The 22,701-nt window shown below is 41.3% G+C and overlaps 1 protein-coding gene and 2 long non-coding RNA genes across 11 annotated transcripts in view; 1 reads left to right on the top strand and 2 right to left on the bottom strand.

The window, feature by feature from the left end:
• The window catches only part of LPGAT1 (lysophosphatidylglycerol acyltransferase 1), a 118,701-nt gene that overhangs the window by 39,722 nt on the left and 56,278 nt on the right, over nucleotides 1-22,701 (bottom strand). The window lies entirely within an intron of this gene.
• LOC146400220 (uncharacterized) lies at nucleotides 5,784-11,926 on the top strand. Its single transcript, XR_014816599.1, has 2 exons — nucleotides 5,784-7,927; nucleotides 8,241-11,926. It is a non-coding gene; the product is annotated as an uncharacterized LOC146400220 (long non-coding RNA).
• LOC146400219 (uncharacterized) lies at nucleotides 14,290-20,820 on the bottom strand. The gene is made up of 2 exons (XR_014816600.1): nucleotides 20,457-20,820; nucleotides 14,290-17,006 (listed from the first exon to the last, which is right to left on the bottom strand). It is a non-coding gene; the product is annotated as an uncharacterized LOC146400219 (long non-coding RNA).

Below are 22,701 nucleotides of genomic sequence, written 5' to 3'. Positions count from 1 at the left end.
ACGGTGCATATGAGAGGTGATAAATCACCTAGCTAAAATTTATGAAGGTTCAGAACTAAGTTTATTTCCTATAAAATTCAGAGTGTCCAGGTAACACTTGATAGAGACACAAATACATTTAATAAATGTAAAACAGTCATACCTTTGACTTAGAAATTCTACTTCTTAGAAGTTTATCCTACAGAAACTTTGTCCAAACAGGCAATATTTATTGCAAATTAAATGTTCACAACAGGGGAATGGATAAGAACATTTTTATATATTGGAAGAATATAAATCCATTCAAAGAATGGAGGATATCTCTAACCCAAAAGAACTTCTTATCAAGTAAACAAAGCAAATCACAAAACAATATATATAGTATGACCCCATCATTTTAAACAAGGAATAAAATTTACAGGTAATTTAATAATCTTGAAAAAAGTCTTGGGGAATGAATTCAAAACTATTAATACCGACCATCCCTGGGAAGTGGTTCCCAAAGCCCTTTAAATTCTACCTTATAATAAAATATGCAAACATTACCAAATATGTAAGCATTCTCAACTTAAAATAAGAAAACTAGGAGTTCCTGTCGTGGCTCAGTGGTTAGCGAACCCGGCTAGGAACCATGAGGTTGCAGGTTCGATCCCTGGCCTTGCTCAGTGGGTTAAGGATCCGGCATTGCCCTGAGCTGTGCTGTAGGTCTCAGACGTGGCTCAGATCCTGCGTTGCTGTGGCTCTGGTGTAGGCCGGCAGCTACGGCTCCGATTTGACCCCTAGCCTGGAAACCTCCATGTGCTGCGGGAGCGGCCCAAGAAATGGCAAAAAGACAAAAAAATAAAATAAAAAGTTATTGCACCAAAACTTGTAAGTACACTAAGGAAAACAGTGGTATCTCGAGTCGTTATGCCTCATTTTACAGCAAATTTACTACACAGAGAAAATAAAACTAAGCATTAGCTTCGAACATCAGGAGTCTACAAAGAAGCTTCCAGGGTCCTCAAATGTCTGACATGAATTACCAGAGGCTGAATATGTACTGGTTCACTCCTCTCACTCCCAGCTGCGAGGAAAGAAGCCGAGCCCTTGTATGCAGCAGCTCAGGGTGCAGAGGAATGGGCGACCTGGAGCTCACAGGCTTTACCCCTGCCAGCCTCCCGCCCTCCATGTCACCCCGGCATGGTAGAGCCCTTCGTAAGAGTTCACTTGAAAAAAGAGTTCTGCTAATTTTTCTATTAAAACCCACTTAAGCAAAAGACAGCTTATACACCGCTATGGAATGATATACTCTAAGTAATAAAAGCAAAGTGCAGACCAGTGCAGTATGAAGGATGCTGCCGGTGGGTTTTCAAAAAAGACAGAGAATATGTTTACTAAATGAAAACTCCCCATATCATGCCTCTGTTGACAACCCTTCAATGAAGACACACACGCATCATTCTGTCATTAATACATATATCACTTCTTCACTCACTATAGCAGCTTCGGGCACTGTGGATATAATACAAATAAGAACAAAAGTATTATTCTAATAGCAGTTAAAACACTCAAGAAAGTCTAGCTTCGTTCTATAAATATTGGGCTATGAAGAGGTAATGTGGAAAGTCTTCTGGCTCCACATCTATATAAATAGATGTTTCATAACCAAATATTCCTTTAATGCAATCTGTGCTACATAAATGGAAAATATTAGCTACCCAGGCCAGTGCAGTAGAAAAGGATATTGTGAATATAACTGCAAATAAAAATACGTTTTCTACATAAAATGCATCCTACATGTTTGCTTTATGTAGAACAGATAAATCTAGTAAGTGTGTTGGTTTAAATCTCAAAGTAGAAATTGTTAATTGAAGTTAGAACTCTCTGTCCTGGGTTAAATAATGTCCCCCCAAATTTACACCCACCCAAAATCTGTGAATGTGACCTTACTGGAAACAAGGTCTTTACAGATGTAACCATGCGTATTCCCCAGAGCCTTCAGACAGGAAACCACCCTGCCGACACCTCAATTTCAGACTTCTAACCTTTGGAACAGTGAGAGAATGAATTCCTGTTGTTTTAAGCCACCCAGTTTGTGGAGCTCTGTTCTGGCAGCCTGCTGAAATGAACAGACTCCACCCCTCCACTTGCCCCACCCTTTCTCTTTCGCATTCTCTTCCCCACAAATTAGAGGGTTTTTGCTAAACAACTGCAGAAAAAGAACAACAGCGCTGTACTTTAAACACCTAGAATATTATAAGAGAAATCTAATATCATGTATTATAAATGATTCTCAATGTTCATTTCTAGAATACTTTCAGGGAATAATCGTTAAGAGTCAACCCAACACGTATTTTATTTCTTGGCCATAACCCAGTAAAATTAATTTTCAAACTAAATGTCAATTTACTGAGACTCACATGGCATAACAAATCAAACAAATGAAGGCGGCTGGATCAACTTTTTTGAAAAATGATCCTGATGTAGCAATGAAGTGGTGTTGAATTGTCTAATAATCTAAATTTTATTCAACAATACATTTCGTTTTCGGTTCTATAGCATTCTTCTTTTACCAATACTTTTACCATATCATTATATACTTTAAAGATCACTGTTAGAAAAAAGTTATGTGACTAACAAAATCAAGATTAAAATACGCTTATAGAGAAAAAGCATTTATTTTATGTATGAAATAGCTATGTTTTCAAATCATACCCTGCTATCCAAACCAGTAAGTATAATAATGGAACTGATATCTTAACCAAGGAATAGAATATTTATTCTCACGTTAAAGAACAGAAGCTATGGATGCCTGCCAGTTCCTACATTGTACTTGATTAGAAGAACAAAAATATTTTAACACATGGTTCTGTGAAATGAATTCTCAAAAAAGAACTGGGTCAGGTCCACGACTTCCAAAGGGAATGAAAGACAGCTAAGTAAAAATGGGAAGAAAAGTTCCCTAACTGTAATTTAACTTTAAAAAAATTGTGAGAAAGACCAAACCCAAAGATTATCACTTACTCTATACGCACACACACACATCAATAAACCTTCTCCCAAAGTTATAAACTAGAATAAGACAATTCATATCTCAGAAAGCAAATAAAAACAATAAACCATCACAAATTCCTTAAAAGCAGTGATCCTAAAGCCATTATACTGACCCACAAAACAGAATTAATGTGGAGAAGAAAACCTAATAGTCTATTTTTCAAAGTTCCAAAAAAAAAATACATGCCTGCAAGCTGATGTTACAAACTACTTTACCATTCCGTGCCTCAGTATAATCACTTAAGAAATATTAACAATATCATTATGCTACTCAAACACATGGTGAAAATAAATGGTATACAACTGCTGGACTCACAGACATCCTGGGTGAAGTTACTTTTGAAATCATTATTAACTAAAAAGAGTCATACAACTACAGTGTCACGGAAGGTCAGGTATTCTAATATGAAGAGTAAAGATTAGAGAGCAAAAAAAAAAAAAAAAAAAAAAAAACGCATTCAAGAATTTCGTGTAGCTCCAGAACTGTGGCTTTCAGTGGTCCACACTGGGGGCAGACTGGGTTGGATGCATCCAAAGTCAGGGGTTGGTAGAGCAAGGTGAAAAGGGAGTGAGGCTGTTGAGGGTGTGCCTGTGAGAAAGTAGCTTAAGGTTCTGATTAATGGGGGGGGGGGAGTAACCAGCAAGGGGGCTGAAAGAAAACCGAGGGGGGGCTATTATAATGTGAATACCTACTGCCAGCCCACCTCTCCACCTTTACCCACCCTATTCAAACCCCCAAAACAGGGCCCAGACTTTTGAGAAAGCCCTCTGGCTGCATCTAACAGCACCTGTACATAAGAACCACTGGAATTTAAGCGCTGATGAGTTTGTTTTATTTTCTTAAAACAAGAAGACTGAACGCACCAGGACGTTGTGGACAGTGTCCATTTTTTGGCACTTAAAATTTAAGAGGTTAAACTTGGAGAGACAAGTCTCAAAGTGTAGCTTTTGGAAGCGTTGCTTAACTAAAAGAATAACAGTAGCATGTATTATTAAATAGACATTAAAATTAAATACTAATAAGCTTAATAGCTAACGTTTATAGAATGCTTGCTATGTGACAGCCATTAGGAATAGAAAATAATTCACATTTTCTTCTTTAATCTTCATAAAATCCCACATGTATAGACACTATTAGCCTCAATTTACAACTGAAGAAAATGAGACACAAAAGGTTAAGCAATACTTTCCAAGTTACACAGTTCGGAAGTTGGGGAACTGGGATTCAAAACCACCATATCATGCTGTCACTGCGGGCATCTTGAGGACAGCAACTTGGACACGTTGCCCACGCAGCCCCTGAAGCTGCCCCATGAAAGGGGCGTAGACAAGCCAAATCTCAAAGTCCTCGACAAATAAGGTTGGTGGGTGGCACCAAGGGGAGGTGCAGAGTGTCAAGCCAAGAATCAAGGGGTCTGGAGGACTGCTGAATAATGGCCAGGTCCAAAGGGACAAAGGGTTCTCTATTAAGAGGCAACATTGTCTTTGGGCACAGGAAGCAGGCATCTTAAGTTGAAAACGCTGAATACAGAACCAGCTCTTCACCCCAGCCTTCTCCATCTCCACAAAGGATACCATTATTCACTCAGTCAACACGAGACAAAACCTCGAACCCCCTTTGGGTCCCCTCTTTCCTTAATTCTCCATATTTAATCCATCTATAAGTTCTCTGGACTCTGCCTCTGAGATACACCCTGCATCCCCTATGTCATGCCTTCCTTGCTACTACCACTCTTGGCCAAGCCACCAACACCTCTTCCTGTTCTGAAGGAACCTCCCAACTGGTCTTCTCACTTCCACTCCAGCCACCTGCTTAAAAGAAAACTTTAGGGAGTTCCAGTGTGGCACAGCAGGCTAAGGATCCAGTGTTGACACTGTGGTGTCTAAGGTCAATCATGGGTTCGATCCCTGGCCCAGGAACTTCTATATGCCATGGGCATGGCCAAAAAGAAAAAAGAAAACTTCAGTTTCCAATTTCAAATGCCAATAAAATCTAAATCACCACTGGCAAGCAGGAAAGTCAACTAAAATAACTGGGCATTAATGCTAACTGGTATTGAGATTTGCTTTAACTTTGTTTCCAAAAGGGGAGAGATCTGGGAAGAAGCAATTCTTCCTGCAGTCATCAGCACTACAGAACTTTTATTATACCTGGCCAGCAGTCTTTGTTACAATCCCAAAGATCCCACCATTTCCAAACATCCCATTTGAAACCGTAAGTGAAAGTTTAAAATGAGTTAGGTCAGCATGAGCCAATGGTAAAATCAGAGTGAGGTTAAATAACAAATGAGAATAATACAGACCACGTGAGGACTATGTGCACATGTGCTTGTTAAAAACAGAGATCAGCGCCTTTGATGCCTACGCTTTACCGCTCAGCCCCAGGGCACGGAAGCAAGGGGTCTGGGGGTCTTCCCTAGAAATCCGACCAGCTCAAGAAAAAAGACTTACAAATACTGACACTTAGGATGCTCCGGTGAGATATTCCACATATCTACCCTACAGTGAGGCTTAGTGCGGACAAGTCTCAGCCACAAGCAGGGCTACTTCTTCAGCCCTCTACTCTTTTTTTTTTTTTCCTTTTAGGGCTGCACCTACAGCATATGGAAGTTCCCAGCCTAAGGGTCAAATTGGAGCTGCAGGTGCCAGCCTTCGCTACAGCCACAGAAATGCCAAATCTGAGCCACATTTGCACCTGTGCCTCAGCTTGCAGCAACACTGGACCTGCTGAGCGAAGCCAGAGATCGAACCCACATCCTCATGGATACTAGTCGGATTCTTAACCCACTGAGCCACCACAGGAACTCCCTGGTCCTCTACTCTTAAATAAGAACAGATAGCCATATCTTACCAGATACTCAAGAAAGAAAATAAAACAAACAAAAAATAAAGAACCCAGAGGAAACAGAGACAACACATGAAAAAGACAACTTCAAAAGAGACTTCATAGACAGTGTTAGTATCTGTGTTGAGGTAAGAGGTGATAATGGATAACCAAGAGACAACAAAAAGATGCCTAAAAAAGAGGGAGAGACAATCAGAGAAAAAAAAGACCTGTTAGAAATCAATAAGAGAGCTAAAATAAACATCTTAATAGAAAGACTGGTGAGGAAATTTTCCAGAAAATAAATAAAAAACAAGACGAACAGAAAGGAAAAGATTTCAATACTAGAGGACCATTAAAGTCCAACATTCAAATAGTAGAAGTTCCAGCAAAAAGAACACGGGGGGGGGGGAATCAAAGAATAATTAAAGAGTATGTGAGGACATAAATTTCCAGACCGACAGGGGACATCCAGCAGCCAGTACAGAGCATGAAAACAAACCCACACCAAGGCACACATACTCAGAAAATTTCAGGAAGTCAAAGAGAAGATCCTATAGGCATTCAGAAAGGAAAACAGGAAATGTACAAAGGGAAAAAGAATTAGACTTACTTTGGATTTCTTCATAGCTATAGCAAGTCAAAAGATCAAGATCAAAAACCAATTATGGTTTCAAAATCTCTAAAAACTATTCCAACCTAGAATCTTCTACCCAAGTTATTTGTTGGGAGTGAGAGCAGAAAAAATATTTTCCAGTGCCCAACACCTTGAAAAACAAATCTCTTATTCTAAGGAAGCTGAATGATGAAATAAGAGAATACAATAAGAAAGAGAAAGACATATGATACCAGCAAATGGGAATGCAGAGTTCCCCTTGTGGCTCATTGGGTTAAGAACCTGAATGGTATCCATGAGGATGCAGGTTCGATCCCTGGCCTCGATCAGTGGGTTAAGAATCTGGCCTTGCTGTGATCTGTGGTATAGGGCACAGACAGGGCTCGAATCTAGCATTGCTGTGGCTGTGGTATAGGTCAGCAGCTGCAGCTCCAATGACTCCTAGCCTGGGAACCTCCATATGCTGCAGTGAGGCCCTAAAAAAAAAAAAATTAAAAATTGGGAATGCAAACCCAGAAATAAGCAAAAAGAATCCCTAGGATGTTAGCTGTGCACTAGACAGTGGAAAACCAGTCCAAATTGGAGCAAATTAGAGGTTTCCCAGAGAGATTTTTCCAAAAAGATGAAAAATGCAGAAAAGCATGACTTGAGGAGAAATCTAAAGCTGACAAGTTTGGGGTTGAGTTGGTTATCACTTCACAGAAAAAGAGAAAAACTATTGGCTCTAAGGAAAATGTGTAGAAAAGTGAAAGTGTTTACAATTTTATTACATGGTTCGGCTATGAACAGACATATATATATTCATAAAAAAGAAAATCTCTCAATATTGATATAATCAAAATTATAATAAAATTCAAATACAACCTAGAAAAATATTTTTAAGATACTATTTTAAAATAGGATGAAGGCTAATCTTTTCTAAAAATGTATGGCTTCTGAATAGTAAAACAGTATTTGCTCATTACAGTGAATTAGAACAACACTAAAAAATACAAAGAAGAAAATCACCCCAAACTCCACTCTTCAGGAATGAGAAGACTTACTAAAATTTTGTAATACATCTTCCAGTGATTTTTCCCATAAAGATTAAATTTTCTTATGAAGATTAATTTTTAAGTCGAAAAGGCTTCATACTTACCATACATATTGTTTTATACCACTCGAAATTTAACATATTAAGTAAAATTGCCATCGTTATGTATAGAGTTAAAATATTTCTACTTAGAAATCTTAAGTTACCAAAATAATTAAGTTAAAAGGACAAAAACGTCTTTTAGGAAGTAATGGAATGACACTATGCACTGATTGTGGTGGTGATTACACAAGTGCATAGGCTTTTAAACTATGAAGGGTGACTTTTACTTCATGCAAATTATACTATAATAAACCTGACTAAAAAACATGTGCAATAAAGCTAAATAAAGAACACATGCAAAAATATGACACGATGACTTTTTAATTTCATAGAATCAGTGAATTGAAAAAAAAAAAAAAAAAAAGATTGGAGTTCCCGTCGTGGCGCAGTGGTTAACAAACCCGACTAGGAACCATGAGGTTGTGGGTTCGATTCCTGCCCTTGCTCAGTGGGTTAACGATCCGGCATTGCCCTGAGCTGTGGTGTAGGTTGTAGACGCGGCTCGGATCCAGCGTTGCTGTGGCTCTGGCGTAGGCTGGTGGCTACAGCTCCGATTCAACCCCTAGCCTGGGAACCTCCATATGCCGTGACAGCGGCCCAAGAAAATGGCAAAAAGACAAAAAAAAAAAAAAAAAAAAAAAAAGAATCAGTGAATCGATTTATAAGAAATCTAAAATATCTGGGGGTGTAAAGCCAGTGGAAAATTTTTTAAAAGAGGGAAAACAGGAAATAGAAAAATCAATGAAACCAAAAGGAGGTCTTTGAAAAAGTCGTTACAATTTTTAACCTCTAGCAAAATTTACAAAGAAAAAACCCAAATTATCATCGTCAGGAATGAAGGAGAGGCTATCACTACACATAGCACAGACGTTAAAAAATTTTTTAAGGTATACTAACAGCAACTTTACAAAAAATTTGACAACTACAATGAAATGGACTAATGCCTTGAAAACCACAAACTACCAAAACTCATCCAAGATTAAATAAATAACCTGAATAATCTATCTCTACTTTAAATACTGATTTTATAGTCAAAAACCTCCCAAAAACTAATTCTTCTGGCCCAGATGGTTTCATTAGCAAATTCTATTAAACATCTTAAAAAGAAATGATACTCATTCTATACAGTCTCTTCCAGAAAACAGAAAAGAAGGGAACGCCTTCAGGTTCACTTTATGAAGCCAGCATCATTCTTATACCAAAACCAGAAAAGGACAAAAGAAAGAAAACTAATGCTGATATCCATTAAAATCCTCAACAAAGATTAGCAGATGGAAAACAATAACATATGCGGCAACCAAGTAAGGTTTAACATTGCAAGAAAGCAAGGCTGATTCAATCAAGCATCGTAATTCACCATAGTAACAGTCTAAGGAAGAAAAACCTCATAGTCACATTGCTATGGTCTGGAGGTCTGTATCCCCCCATAGTCCCTATGTTGAAATCCTCACCTCCAGAGGTGATGGTTTCAGGAGACGGGGACTTTAGGAAGTGATTAGACTGAAAGAGTTGAGCCCCCATGCATGGGCTCAGTGGACTCCTAAGAGATCCACACAACTTTCTAGCTTATTTTACCAAGTGAGGGCACGGTGAGAAGTTTGGGCACCATGAAGAGAGCCCTCGCCAGAAGGGGACCATGCTGGCACCTGGATCTTGGATCTAGAGCTGTGAGCAAGAAATTTCTGCTGTTTATGAGCCACTCAGCCTGTGACATTTTGCAATACCAGCCCAAACAGAATGACACACATGAACTGAGGCACAAAAAGCATTAAACAAACTTCAATATCCATTCATGATAAAAACTCTCAGTAAACTCATAACAGAAAGGAATTTCCTCAGTGTGGCAAAATGTTTCTACACAAAATCTATTGCTAACACAATATTTAGTATTAATTATATATGAGTGCTTTCTCCCTAAGATTGAGAACAAGGCAAGGCAAAGATGTCCAACCTCATTTCTCTTATCTAACATTATTCCAGAAGTCCTATTCCATTCAATAATGCAAAAAGAAAAAAGAAATGAAGGTTAGAAAGGAAGAGATAATACTGCAAATATTTGCAAATGGCAAGACTGTCTTTGTAGAATATCCCAATTAATCTACAAAAAGCTCCTATCATTAATAAGTGAGTTTATAAAAGTTGCAAGGTACAAAGTCAACAATAATAATATCAATCATTTTTATACCAGAAATGAACAATAGGAAATAAAATATCTTAAATCTCATTTAAAATAGCTCAAAAAATATACTTAGGTATAAATCAAAAACACATGGACAGGATCTGTATCCTGAAAACCACAAAGCACTGATAAAATAAATCAAAGAAGGCCAGAGTGAAATGAATGTTCATGCATTGAGTGATTCAACACCGTAAAGATATCAATTCTCCCACAAATTGATCTATAAATGTAACACAATTCCAATCAAAACCCCAGTAAGAATTTTTGCAGATGCAGACAACTCAATTTTAAAACTTACAAAGAAATGCCAGAAACTAGAACAGCCAGAGTAACTTTGAAAAGGGAAAATAAAGTTGGAGGAATCATATGACCCAACTTTAAAACTAACTATAAAGCTACAATAAGCAAGATGGCATGGTACTGGTGAAGGATCAGACATATAGATGGACAGAACAGAAGAGAGCCCAGAAAGAGACCACACAAATACAGCCGAAGGATTCCTGACAAAGGTGCAAAGCCAGTCCAGTGGAGAAAGAATGGTGTTCTCAACAATGCTAGAAAAACACGAAACCTTAACCCATACCTTATATAACAATGAATTCAAAATGGACCACAGACTTACGTGTAAAACTTAGAACTACAAAACTTCCAGAAAAAAATGTGCAGGAAAATCTCCATGATCTAGGATTAGGCAAAGTGTTCTTAGATTTGACAGAAAAGCAAAATCCATGTTAAAAATTCAGTCTAGGAGTTCCCTGGTGGCACAGAAGGTTAAGGACCAGCATTGTCACTGCTATGGCTCTGGTTACTGCTGTGGCACAGGTTCAGTCCCTGGCCTGGGAACTTCCACATGCCACAGTCAAAAAAAAAAAAAAAAAAAAATCCGTAAACTGGACTTCACCAAAATGTAAACCTTTTGCTCAACAAAAAACACTGTTAAGAGAATAAAAGGACTGGGAAAAAACATGCAATCACATATCCAACAAAGGATTTGTGTCTTTGTTCTTGTTTGTTTCATTCACCGATTTTTTTCTTTTCTTTTTCGGCCACACCAGCAGCACATGGAGGTTCCCAGGTCCGGGACTGAGCCTGAGCCACAGCTGTGGCCTATGCCTCAGCTGCGGCAACACTGGAACCATAACCTACTGCACCACAGCAGAAACACCAGCATTGGTGTCTTTGTATCCAGAATGTTTACAGAACTTTCAAAACTCAGCAGTAAGATAACAAACACTGGGCATAAAAACTTGGACATTTCACCAAAGAGGTGAAGCAAACAATCACATGAAAAGATGTTCAACATCATTAGCCATCAGGGAAAAACAAATTAAAACCATGATGAGCAAACACTGTACATTTATTAGACTGACTAAAATTAAAAATACTGAGAATACTAAGCTTTCATAAGGGTGCAGAAAAATTGGAACTTTAGACACTGCTGATGGGAATGTAAAATCCACAGCCACTCTGGAAACAGTCTGTCAGTTTCTTACGAAGTTTAAAATACACTTACCATCTGACCCAGGAAACCTACTCCTGGGTATTTACCCTAGAGCAGGAGTTAGCAAACTTGCTGTAAAAGGTCAGCCATTAAATATTTTAAGCTTTTCAGGCTACATATAGTCTCTGTTGCATATTCTTCTTTTGTTGGTGGTGTTTTTTTACAAACCTTTACAAGTGGAATAGCCATTCTTAGCTCACAGGGCCATACAAAAACAGGCAACGAGAAAATTTGGCCCAGTGGGCATAGTTTGCTGACTCCTACCCTAGAGAAATGAAAACTTATGTTAATATAGAAACCTGCACATGAATGTTTATATCAGCTCTATTCATAATTGCTAAACTAGAAACAACCCAAATGTCTGTCAATAGCTGAATGGATAGAAGCTGTGGTACATCCATACAATGGAATATTACTCAGCAACAAAAAACAAGAACATTCTGGGAGTTCCTGCTGTGGTACAGTGGAAACTAATCTGACTAGGATCCATGAGGATGCAGGTTTGATCCCTGGCCTCAGTGGTTTAAAGGATCTGGTGTTGCCGTGAGCTGTGATGAAGGTCGCAAACACAGCGACATGGATCCCACACTGCTGTGGCTGTGGCTGTGGCTGTGGCTGGCAGCTATAGCTCTGATTCTACCCCTAGCCTGGGAACTTCCATATGCCATGGGTGAGGCCCTAAAAGCAAAAACAAAAACAAAACAAAACAAGAAAAAAAAACCATGATACAACTTGGATGGCTTTCAAAGGCATGCTGAGTGAAAGGGGTCAGTCTCAAAAAGTTGCATAATGCATGATTCCATTTTATGACATTCCCCAAAAAAAAAATTATAGTGAAAGAAAACAGATGAGGGGTTGCCTGGGTTGGAGGTGGCAGGGGGTGTGATCAGCAAGGACAGTGAGCGGCAACGTGGCAGAACTACGGCTGGTCTTTGCTCTGTTCTTTTCCTTTCCCTTTTTCACATTCTTCTGTTCCCTCCAAATTTTCAGCATTTGACTTCTTACTTTCATGATTCAGGAAGGTTTTTCTCCCCAGATCAAAGTAATAATGGAAGGTATTAACAGTGGATGGCACTCTTGTTACTTGTTTTTTAAATGTTCGTTTTCTCACCTTCACTATCTCTTTTGAAAGCCTCCCCCCAGAGCAGTCTGATTCAAACATATTTTGTTAAAACACTGAGAGTGGAAGTATCTAAGACTTTACATCTTCAGTTTCTTTCCATAGTAGGTGCCAATAAAAGTACTTCACTCTGCACAAAATCCTCGACTTGGTCAAAGTTGTGTTTCCTCCACTTTTTAAACAGCTTCTTTCATTTACTCATAAGGAGACTAAGAGAACACTATACAAAATTCAGGGATGGGGATTTAAACCACAGGTATTTTAATGTGATTCCACTGGGAAAAGGGTAAGCAATGGGATTAAGTAGTTACCTGCCTCAGGGTGCTAAAATAAGCGGCTGGAAGATGGGGAAATTCTAACTTCTAAAGGTTAAGGATCGCACCCCATGGCTAGAAATAAGTGGGCATCTAGCTGCTCTGCTCTGCTACCAGACCTCTAAACAGCTTTAGAATCGGATGATTACTTATGGCAGGGTTTTGATTTTAAGGACGTTTAAAGCTAGAAAGGAATTTAGAGGTATCTGAATGCAAGCTCCGCATGTCACAGATATTTTGAATCAAATACACGAAACAGAATGCGATGGCTGCTCCTTGACTGGAAAACACACAGATGGTAAGTATCACTCACTTACAGCGCCTCCTGCTCACTCTCCCCCAAAGCACTTAGTCTCCATTCGTTCAGCTAGTTTGATTCTCTTCATAGAGAAACAGGATTCGACCACTGTGGGCACATCAGTGTAGAGCAGGATTCTATCACAAAGCAATCAGCTCACTACATTCAGCTATGTGAGCTCAGCAACAAGAACAAAAGAGAGAGAGAGCGAAAGGTGAGAAAGGAGAGAGCACGGAAGGGAAGACGGAAAAGATGAAACAGAACTTCTCAAACGGCACAAGCAATGCTGCCTGCCTTTGCAGTCCTCAGACGGAGGCCCTGGAGGAAGCTGGAGGCTGGAACCTCGAAGCCGCTGTCACTCGTCCGTTTCAGCTCTCAGGTGCCCATCACCAGGCCGGCATCTCACGGAGCCCAAAGATTCCAGGTTTTTAAAAAATACATTTTCTTCCACATAAAACTGAAGCAAACTTTTAAACTGACATATGATCCTGCCCCCAAGACGTCTGCTCACTTATTGAGAATACAAGACAAACGGGAACGATGCGTTCCTTAGGAAAATCCGTTCCACAGGAGGCAGAGGAAGAAGAAACGGCTGGGAGCAAAAACATGGAGGGAAGAGGCCCGCCAAAGAGATGAGGAAAGTGGCCTCATGTGGTCCGGACCAGAGGCTGTATCCGTGAACACGAGGTCAGACTGGAGTGGACAGGACCGGGAAGGATGGAGAAGGAGGCTGCATCCGTGAACACAAGGTCAGACTGGAGAGGTACTTTTAAAGTCAGATGCTAGAATTTAAGCCAGGAAATATAAAATTCTTTTTTTTTTTTTTTTTGGCCACCAGACAGGTGACAAAAGTGAGAAAGTGGGCTTCCTATTTGGCAGAAGGGAACAGTGACACTGTGTTAAAAATAGAGAGGGATGCCCCACCCAAAAAGAGGGCAGCTACTTATCCGGCTCCAGGCTGTGGTCAGTGAGTGGGGAAGGGAACCCAGGTCACCAGAGCCTCCGATTTTTTTTTTTTTAATCTTTTTAGGGCCGCACTGCGGCATATGGAAGTCCCCAGGGGGTCAAATTGGAGCTGCAGCTGCCAGCCTACACCACAGCCACAGTAACATGGGATGAGAGCCGTGTCTGCAACCTACATGACAGCTCATGGCAATGCCAGATCCTTAACCCAGTGAGCAAAACCAGGGATTGAACCCGAGTCCTCATGGATACTAGTTGGGTTCATTACTGCTGAACCACCATGGGAACTCCCAATTTTTTTTTAATGAATTGGAAATTTGAGCATTTTTATGAAAGTTGAAGAGGAGATAAACAATAGAGGAAGGTTCCCTGAGCAAGCAGGAAGGAAGATGATAAGAAGGACGTCCTGCACATTAACGGGAAGAATAAAGGAAGGAATGCCAAGTGATACAGCTCAAGAGGTCGGCTTGGGACGGGCCAGTAGACACCAGAATTCGGCACTTTAGCTCACAGACCACAGGCAGCCAGCCGGTGAAAAGACCTGACAATAGAGGGATAGGAGGAAGGCGTGACGGGCTGTGGGGATGAGGGAGAGTATGTCTGTTAAATGGGGGAGACTTTTTTTAAGGATGAGAATGTACTTAGTATCTTCATATCCTGGAAGACAAGAGCAAAGGCACGAGGAGACAGGAAGCAGTGAGATGGGATGTTCGCTTTGGATGACAGAAGGTCTACAGATGAATGAGGGTGTGAAGAAACTGGGGAGAGGGCAGAGTCTCCAGGGCACAGTCCCAGGCCTGCAAACAAACCCAGGACAAAGAGGCAACGAGAGGAACTTAAAAATGACCTGGGAAATGGAGTTCCCGTTGTGGCACTGTGGTTAACGAATCTGACTAGGAACCATGAAGTTGCAGGTTCGATCCCTGGCCTTGCTCAGTGGGTTAAGGATTCGGCGTTGCCGTGAGCTGTGGTGTAGGTTGCAGATGCAGCTTAGATCCTGCGTTGCTGTGGCTGTGGTGGAGGCTCCGATTGGACCCCTAGTCTGGGAACCTCCATATGCTGCAGGAGCGGCCCTAGAAAAGGCAAAAAGACCAAAAAAAAAAAAAAAAAAAAAGAAGACCTGGGAAAGAGAATGCTCAGAAAACTATCACGAACATAGATATCCTAAGTGGAGTTGACCTAGACGAAACTGGGGAGGCCCCTTCAAATGAAAGACCAGAAAGCAGATGCAAGCATTCACACCAGCCAACTGTCCAGAAGCCTGAAGCAAAGAAGTTCATGGCTGGAGGTAACATAGCCTCTGATTTGGGACTTGGCCGTATTCCTAAACTTTGACATCTGGGATACCAAAAGAAGACAGTACTAAGAATATAACCAAATGAGAAACTAATGAATTGTACTATATATTAGTAAAAAAATGTTCCTGTTTTACAAGGCTTTCACTCATATTCTCTCAATTGCCACCGCAGCACTCTAGGGCATCCAGGCCATGTACCAATCTCGTGTAAAGCTAAGGCTCAGAGAAGACACGGTGCAAAGGAGCACTGTAAGTAAGCGCAATGAATGTGACTGAAATCTAGATAGCCCCTGTCTAATAACAGCATTAACCATTCACCTAAACGGGAAGTGTGCTGTTTCCAAGGCACAGTGAAACAGCGTGGGCTTCAGAGCAGAAGACCTTCGTTCAGAGAGAGCTCTATCACTCGCACTGAGCAAGCTGCTTCACTCCCAGAAGTGTCTGTATCTTGTTTATATAACAGGGTTGATAACACTTCCCTCCCAGGATTGTTTTCCGTATTTAATAAGAAGCCACATGTAAGCACTTGCTAGTACCTGGCACAGCAGGTACTCAAAATAGGTTTCTCTTCTCACAGACGCATTGCCAGTTATCTATGATTTGCATAGAAGTCAGTCTCTTTGCCACAGAATTAAGTAAAAAGAATTGAGCTTTTCTTTAGCAATAACCCTAACCGGAACATAAATAATTTCTAAAGGAATCAGAGAAACTAAATCAAAAAGCAAACTATAAATTGGAGAATCAAAGCCACAAGAAGCAAACATCATCATTTTAAGACTGGGATTAATGGGAGATGAATGTAAGAACATGACATAGAGGAGAATAAAGAGACCAAATGCACGAAAGGTGCAAGGTTCTTCTCACCGAGCTCAGGAGCTCGGCGTACAAACCTGGGGTCCACAGGCTCCATAAACAGATTTCAAAGAGTTGTGAGCCCCTTGAAACTGTCTGTAAAACTGTGAGCACGTGCAAAGGTGCTGGGGTAAGCCAAAAAAATGCCCTCCTCCCCCACTCCACAGAATATCCAAGTCAAATCCCTGAACTAGGGACTGTGACATTACATGGTAAAGATGTGATTTGCTTAAGGATCTTGAGAGGAGGAGCTAATTCTAGATGATCCAAAGAGGCCCTCGATCAATGGCAAATGTCCTTATAGAGACACAGAGAGAACAGACAGGGAGAAGAGGAGGCGGCCACATGACCCTGGAGGCAAAGCTAGGAGAGAATGCTGACAGCTACTGGAAATAAAAGGGCCAAGGAATCTCCCCATAGAACCTCTGCAGGGAGCGCAGCCCTGCCGACATCCAGACTTGACCTTTGGGCCTCTAGAAATGTGACCGCACACTTACGCACACTTACGCTGCTTTAAGTGCCTTTGTGCTAAGCTGTTATGCAGTCATAGGAAATTAATACAGGTGCACTATTCTGAGCGAGGGCCCGTAGCTTTCATCAGATTCTACAAGAGGTTCTTATGAACCCCAAACGGGAAAAGGACTACTACTGTAGAGGATAAAGCAAGACTGTCTATAAACAAAGGAACTGGAAGTGTGTTAAAAACCTGCAGAACAAGTAGTTACTTGGATCAGATCCCATGGTGAGTGAGTGCTGAAGTAAGGAAATGAGCTCTTCTCTGATATCTAATCCAATATGCATTTCATTCTCTCTTGGAGTTCAATCCCACAAATGCATTCATTATAAGGCAGGGATTCCCAAACAATTAAATAGCTTGTTAAAAATATAGGTCCTCAGGCTCCATCTCAAGGTACTGAATCAGAATCTCCAGGGTAGAGAAGTTCGTACACATCAATTTTAAAGCTCCTCTGATAAGGCAGATGTGCGGACAAATTTGGGAACTAACTACTCTGTAAGGCAGGGATCAGGAAACTTGTTCTGTAAAAGGTCAGAGAGTAAAACTTTTAGGCTGTGCAGGTCAAGAGGCAAAACTGAGAATATTATACAGCTATTTACATAACAAATCTTTTTTCCAACAAATTCTACAAAATTTTTGACAAAATTCCAAATATAAAAATAAACACATTTTTTTTTTTTTTTTTGCAATACTGGTCTACTAACAAGAAGAATAAAATTCTTTCTTGGGAGGGGTAAGATTTCACTTAATTGGGGTTCAAAGTCAGTGTTTCCTATCATCAGATCAATTGCAAATGGTCACTGGTAAAAACTTCCTGAGCTGGAAAGGACTTACAAAACCAACAGGCCGTGGGCTGTATTTGACCCAACGGCTGCAGCTTGCCAACCTCTGCAGAAAGCTGTAAAGAAGAAGAAAGAGCCACAGGCCCTGTCCTTAAGCAACTGACAAGTTAGTTTAAAAGACAGGAACGGCAAAGGTAAAAACAACAGTGAAAAACATTTAGTGGAATTCCCGATGTTTTCTGTCGTGGAGCAGTGAGTCCTAACTGTTTCAAAGATGAACAGTCTTTTTTAATGTCAAAAAAATGTGGCAGACGTCTATGATAGCAGCTAGAACTGAGTGAAAAGATCCACAGCAAAAAGCAAGTCTGAAGTCTACAGTGCTTATAAAAGAGATTTCTATCCCAACAACAGCAACATCTAATTGAAAAATAAATATTAACACATATTTATAAGACCCATTATTTATTCATCCACAGATGGTACTTAACATGTGTATGAATTCTTGACCCCCTGAGGAAACTGTGAACTCTCAGCCCAAAAGTGTGTGAACCACAATTACAGAGCAGGTGCCAAAGAGGTTCAGAGAGAAGGAAACAGAAGAAGCGGAGGAGCGAGAAAGGATAGCACAGGCTTATATTAAGGAGGCAGAAATTTTTCAAAGAAACTGAAAAACAGATTTTAGGGACAGAAGGAATATCAATGAGAAAGTGGAGGCTTCACTAAACGAGAGTTTGGGACAGGATCAAATTGTGGCAGCTCTGCCCTGCTGCCGAGCTCTGTCGCCAGAGCCAGCGTTTCAGTGCCTCCCGTGTCCTCTGTATCCTCGAGCCCTGATAAGCCTTCTCTCCTTCCACCCTCACTTGCAATGGTTTCCTCAATCCCTGAGCCGAGTCAGTAAGGGACCCTGCTTTCCTCAGGTACAACTCCCAGTAGGCTGAAAGCTAGACTTTTAAATCTTAAAAATAAATTCGAAAGCCTTCCCTGGACCCACTTTCTCTCCAGTGACTATCACCCTCTCTTCCTTCAGAGCCATGTCTCCGGAAAGTCACCCGCTCGTGCTTCCCTTCCGTCTGCTCCATTCATCATTCATCTCCAATCCACTCTCATCTGGCTTCCACTTCCACCACGTCAACGAAGCTGCTCTTGCCAAATCAACGGAAGGATAAATCAGTTCTCATCGGACCAGAAGGGAACTCTCAGCAGCTCTCCCGTCGCGCCCCTGCCTTGGAACCGGCTCATTTCGGGGACACACACGTGCAGGGCCGGGATGCCTTCCTCTCCTTGGGCTGCTCCTTCCCAGGCTGACCCCTCCTCAGAGTCTGGCCCCGCGCCTCTCATCACTCAGTACTTAGAATCCGCCCAGGGGATTGCATCTGTCTTCTTGGCTTTAAACACTGTTGGTAATTTTCCCATTTACCTTTCTAGCTCATGTTTCTCTGCTCAGTTCTAGACAGCCTATCCATGCCTACTTCAGAGTCTCACTTAGGCTTTTTTAAAAACACTTGATTTTGGAGCTCAACATCTCTCCTAAAAACAACAAAATTTACAACTAAATGCTGAGCAAACTTCAACCAAAAGGACCGGAAACCTTCAAAAAGATATCCTCCTCCAGAAGACAAAGACTCCTCAAGAGGCAGGAGGGTGATCACATGCTATAAGCAACCCCACACCCCCGGGTGGGGAGCCCCACAGACTGGAAAGTAACTGGTTCACAAAGACTCACCTACAGGAGAGTTCTGAGCCCCACATCAAACTCTCACGTGCGGGGATCTGGCACTGGGAGAAAGAGCCCCCGGAGCATCTGGCATTGAAGGCCAGTGGGGCTTGTGCACAGGAGCTCCACGGGACTGGGGGAAACGGAGACCCCATTCTTAAAAGGTGCACAGACTTTCACGTGCACTGGGTCCCAGGGCAAAGCATAGTCTCTATAGGAATCTGGGTCAAACCTGACTGCAGTTCTTGGAGGCCCTCCTGGGAAAACAGGGGTGAACGTGGCTTGTCGTGGGGCAGGGACATTGGAAGCAAAGCTCTCGAGAATATTCAGCAGCTGCCTCTTTGGAGGTGGCCATTTGGGGAAAATCTGGCCCCACCCATCAGCGCTGAGAAGCCCCAGGGCAAACAACAATCCAGGTGGGATCACAGCCCCATCAGTAAACAGGCTGCCTAAAGAGCCCCCAGGCACACAGCCGCCTCTAATCCCCTCCGGAGACAGAGCCCCACCCACAAGAGGGACGGGAATCAGCTCCGCCTTCCAGTGAGCAGGCACCAGGCCCTCCCATCAGGAAGCCTACAGCAAGCCCCTGTACCAACTTCAGCCACAAGGGGGGCAGACACCAGAACTAAGAGAGGCTACAACTCTGTTATCTGTAAAAAGGTCACCACACCAAAAACCTATACAAATGAAAAGACAGAGAGCTATAACTCAGAGGAGGGAAAAAGAAAAAACCCCAGAAAATCAGCTAAGTGATGAGGAGATTCTCAGCCTCCAGGAAAAGGACTTTAGATTGTGGAAGCTGAAGATGATATCAGAGCCTCCCTTAGAAGCTTCTCACTTGGCCTATGCTCAGTTTTCATCTTTCCTCTCAACACTGCTCCTTCTCTGGGCTTCTCAATCCACCCAGCGTCTCACACCAGAAAACTTATGGCCATCCCCCCACCCCCCCACCCCCTGTCACCTGCCCACGTATCGCATCCTCTGTGTCCCATCCCTCGACAAGTCCTGACAGGCTTCCTCCTACAAAACTCTGCAATTAATTCAGTTCTTTCCATCTCCACTGCCATCAGCCCTAGACCAAGCAACTATCACCTCACCTGGATAAGAAGAAAGTACAGCCTGCACACTCTCACTTCTCTCTAATCCATTTCTACAGTGCAGGCAGAGTATACAATCACAGATATGAGTCAGATTTCATCATTTCCTTGCTTAAATTCCTTGCGTTGTTTCCTTTCAAGATAAAGGAATTTCAAAATCCTTAGGAAGCATGTCAAAGCCTCAGTGGTTTTGGCCTCATCACCCCACCCCCTCCACTGTCACCACCTCTACTCCTCTCCTCATTCACTCGGTGCTGCAGCCCATCTGGCCTTCCCTCGGTTCCTCATAAGCGACAAACTCTTTTCATCTTCTGCACATGCTGCCCCTCCCCCAGCATCACCTGATTCATTCATGCTCGAGGTCTCAGTCTCAATGTCACTTTCTCAAGGAGGCCACTCCTCTGCGACTCCATCATCTCCAGAAAAAGCTCTGTTAATTACTCTCACAGCCCCTATACTGTTCTTTGCAGCCCTTTTCAAGTTGTGACTGCATGGTTATCACATGACTCCTCCTGTCCCCACGTGAAAAAGTCAACTGCAGAAGAACAGGAGCTGTTCTGGTTTGTTTGTCATCATTTTATCTCCTCCACCAGCACGGTGCCTGACAGAGAAGGCACTCAAATATCTGGTATTAGAACAGGTGACTGAATGAATTAGAAGACAGTTAAACGTAATTTGCTTTGAAGCATTTCATAGTTTATAAACATAATATTCAGTTAATAGTTTAGTTAGGCTATGGCTAAGTTTCAGTATCCTCAAATGTATTTCTAAAACTATTCCATTAGAAAGTTTTTATTCGTGTAGACATACCTTTCCCCAAAAGGTTAACATAATTGTTTTCCTAGGCATTCATATATTACTACTACTGCTAATAATAATATTATTATGTATAGAATACCAAACATGCTTCATAAAAGATAAGTATCACAACCTCCATTTTTTTTTTTTTTTTTTTTGTCTTTTTGCTATTTCTTTGGGCCGCTCCCGCGGCATATAGAGGTTCCCAGGCTAGGGGTCCCATCGGAGCTGTAGCCGCCAGCCTACGCCAGAGCCACAGCAACGCGGGATCCGAGCCGCGTCTGCAACCTACACCACAGCTCACGGCAACGCCGGATCGTTAACCCACTGAGCAAGGGCAGGGACTGAACCCGCAACCTCATGGTTCCTAGTTGGATTCGTTAACCACTGCGCCACGACCGGAACTCCACAACCTCCATTTTTAAAGATGGTCAAACTGAGGCTCAGAGAAGCTAAGTAATCGGCTCAAAGTTATACAGCTAGAAATGTGCAGTGGTGGGACTCAAACTCATACTAACTCAAAAGTCAATGTTTTTTCTAATATATCATGCTATCTCCAATATCACACTTACTTAGCAATATCTACCATTTGTTAAAAACACAACATCTGTATGTAAGTCTCTGAGGCTTAAAACACCTTTAAATGATTATTTCAGCTTTAAAATGAGCTTTAAAATTTCAGTCTCTCATATATTAAAGCTAATTGTATCCTACTCGTATAAAACAACCTAAGACTCATTTAAAATGACACCCTTGTTCCATATCCAAGTAACCTATACTTTATTCTACAACATAAATTTAGCTTCCAGTTAATTTCCTTCTCTGCAGAGACCTCAATTAACTTTAAAAAATGGAACCATCACATTAGGGGAAAATGAGCATACCGATCTCCATTTTTCAGAAAACTTCGCAGGAGCATTTTGGACACACAGTTCATAGTAAACTCAACTATCCCCCAAATCATCCATCAAAGTAGAAACTATGTCAAAAATTCTTTTGGCAGAAATTAATCTAAATCGCACTCTCTAATACAGTATTATACAAGTACTTATTGATGCTAACTGGCAGCAGGCAATCAATAAGCACCTGGCTGATCAATCACATAAGATACTTCTGCAACTAAGGTCCTGTTTTCCTGAGAGAGTAAACAGGAAAGAACTACTGTTACTCCTAACCACACTCTTTCGAAGGCAACTCCTAGTGCAATACGTAACTAGTAAGCATTTCCTCAACACAGAGGAAAGAAGATATGATTTAACCCAGTTAAGAATATTAATTCTCAAAAAAAACTGTTTCCAGCAAACACTTTTAAATCCAGAAAAGCTTTAAACTAGGATTTCTGATTCGTGAACTAGCCTCATGATTGAAGTCATTATATGTAACAAGAAGTATTGTGAATTTTTAAAGAATTAAAATACAAAAAAAACTATACCTGACACTTAAAATATAGCACAAAACCAGAGAAATAAAGAAGATGTGGTCCTGGCATAAGGAGAGACATTCAGATCAATGGAACAGAAGTGAAAGCCCCCAGAAATAAACCCAGACAGCCAACTGATTTTCAATAAGGATGCCAAGATCATTCAATACGGAAAGAAAAGTCTTTTCAACAAACAACACCATGGTGGAATGGAATTGGCAACATCTTGGGAGCACTAGGACACAGGTTTGATCCCCAG

The sequence above is a fragment of the Sus scrofa genome, chromosome 9 (assembly GCF_054392235.1).
Source record: "Sus scrofa isolate SSC_HxYL_T2T_F1_AM1 chromosome 9, Sscrofa_HxYL_maternal_Yorkshire_Landrace_v2.0, whole genome shotgun sequence".
Lineage (NCBI taxonomy): Eukaryota > Metazoa > Chordata > Mammalia > Artiodactyla > Suidae > Sus > Sus scrofa.
The sequence above is the reverse complement of the archived record's forward strand: the minus strand, read 5'-3'. Positions and strand labels throughout refer to the sequence as shown.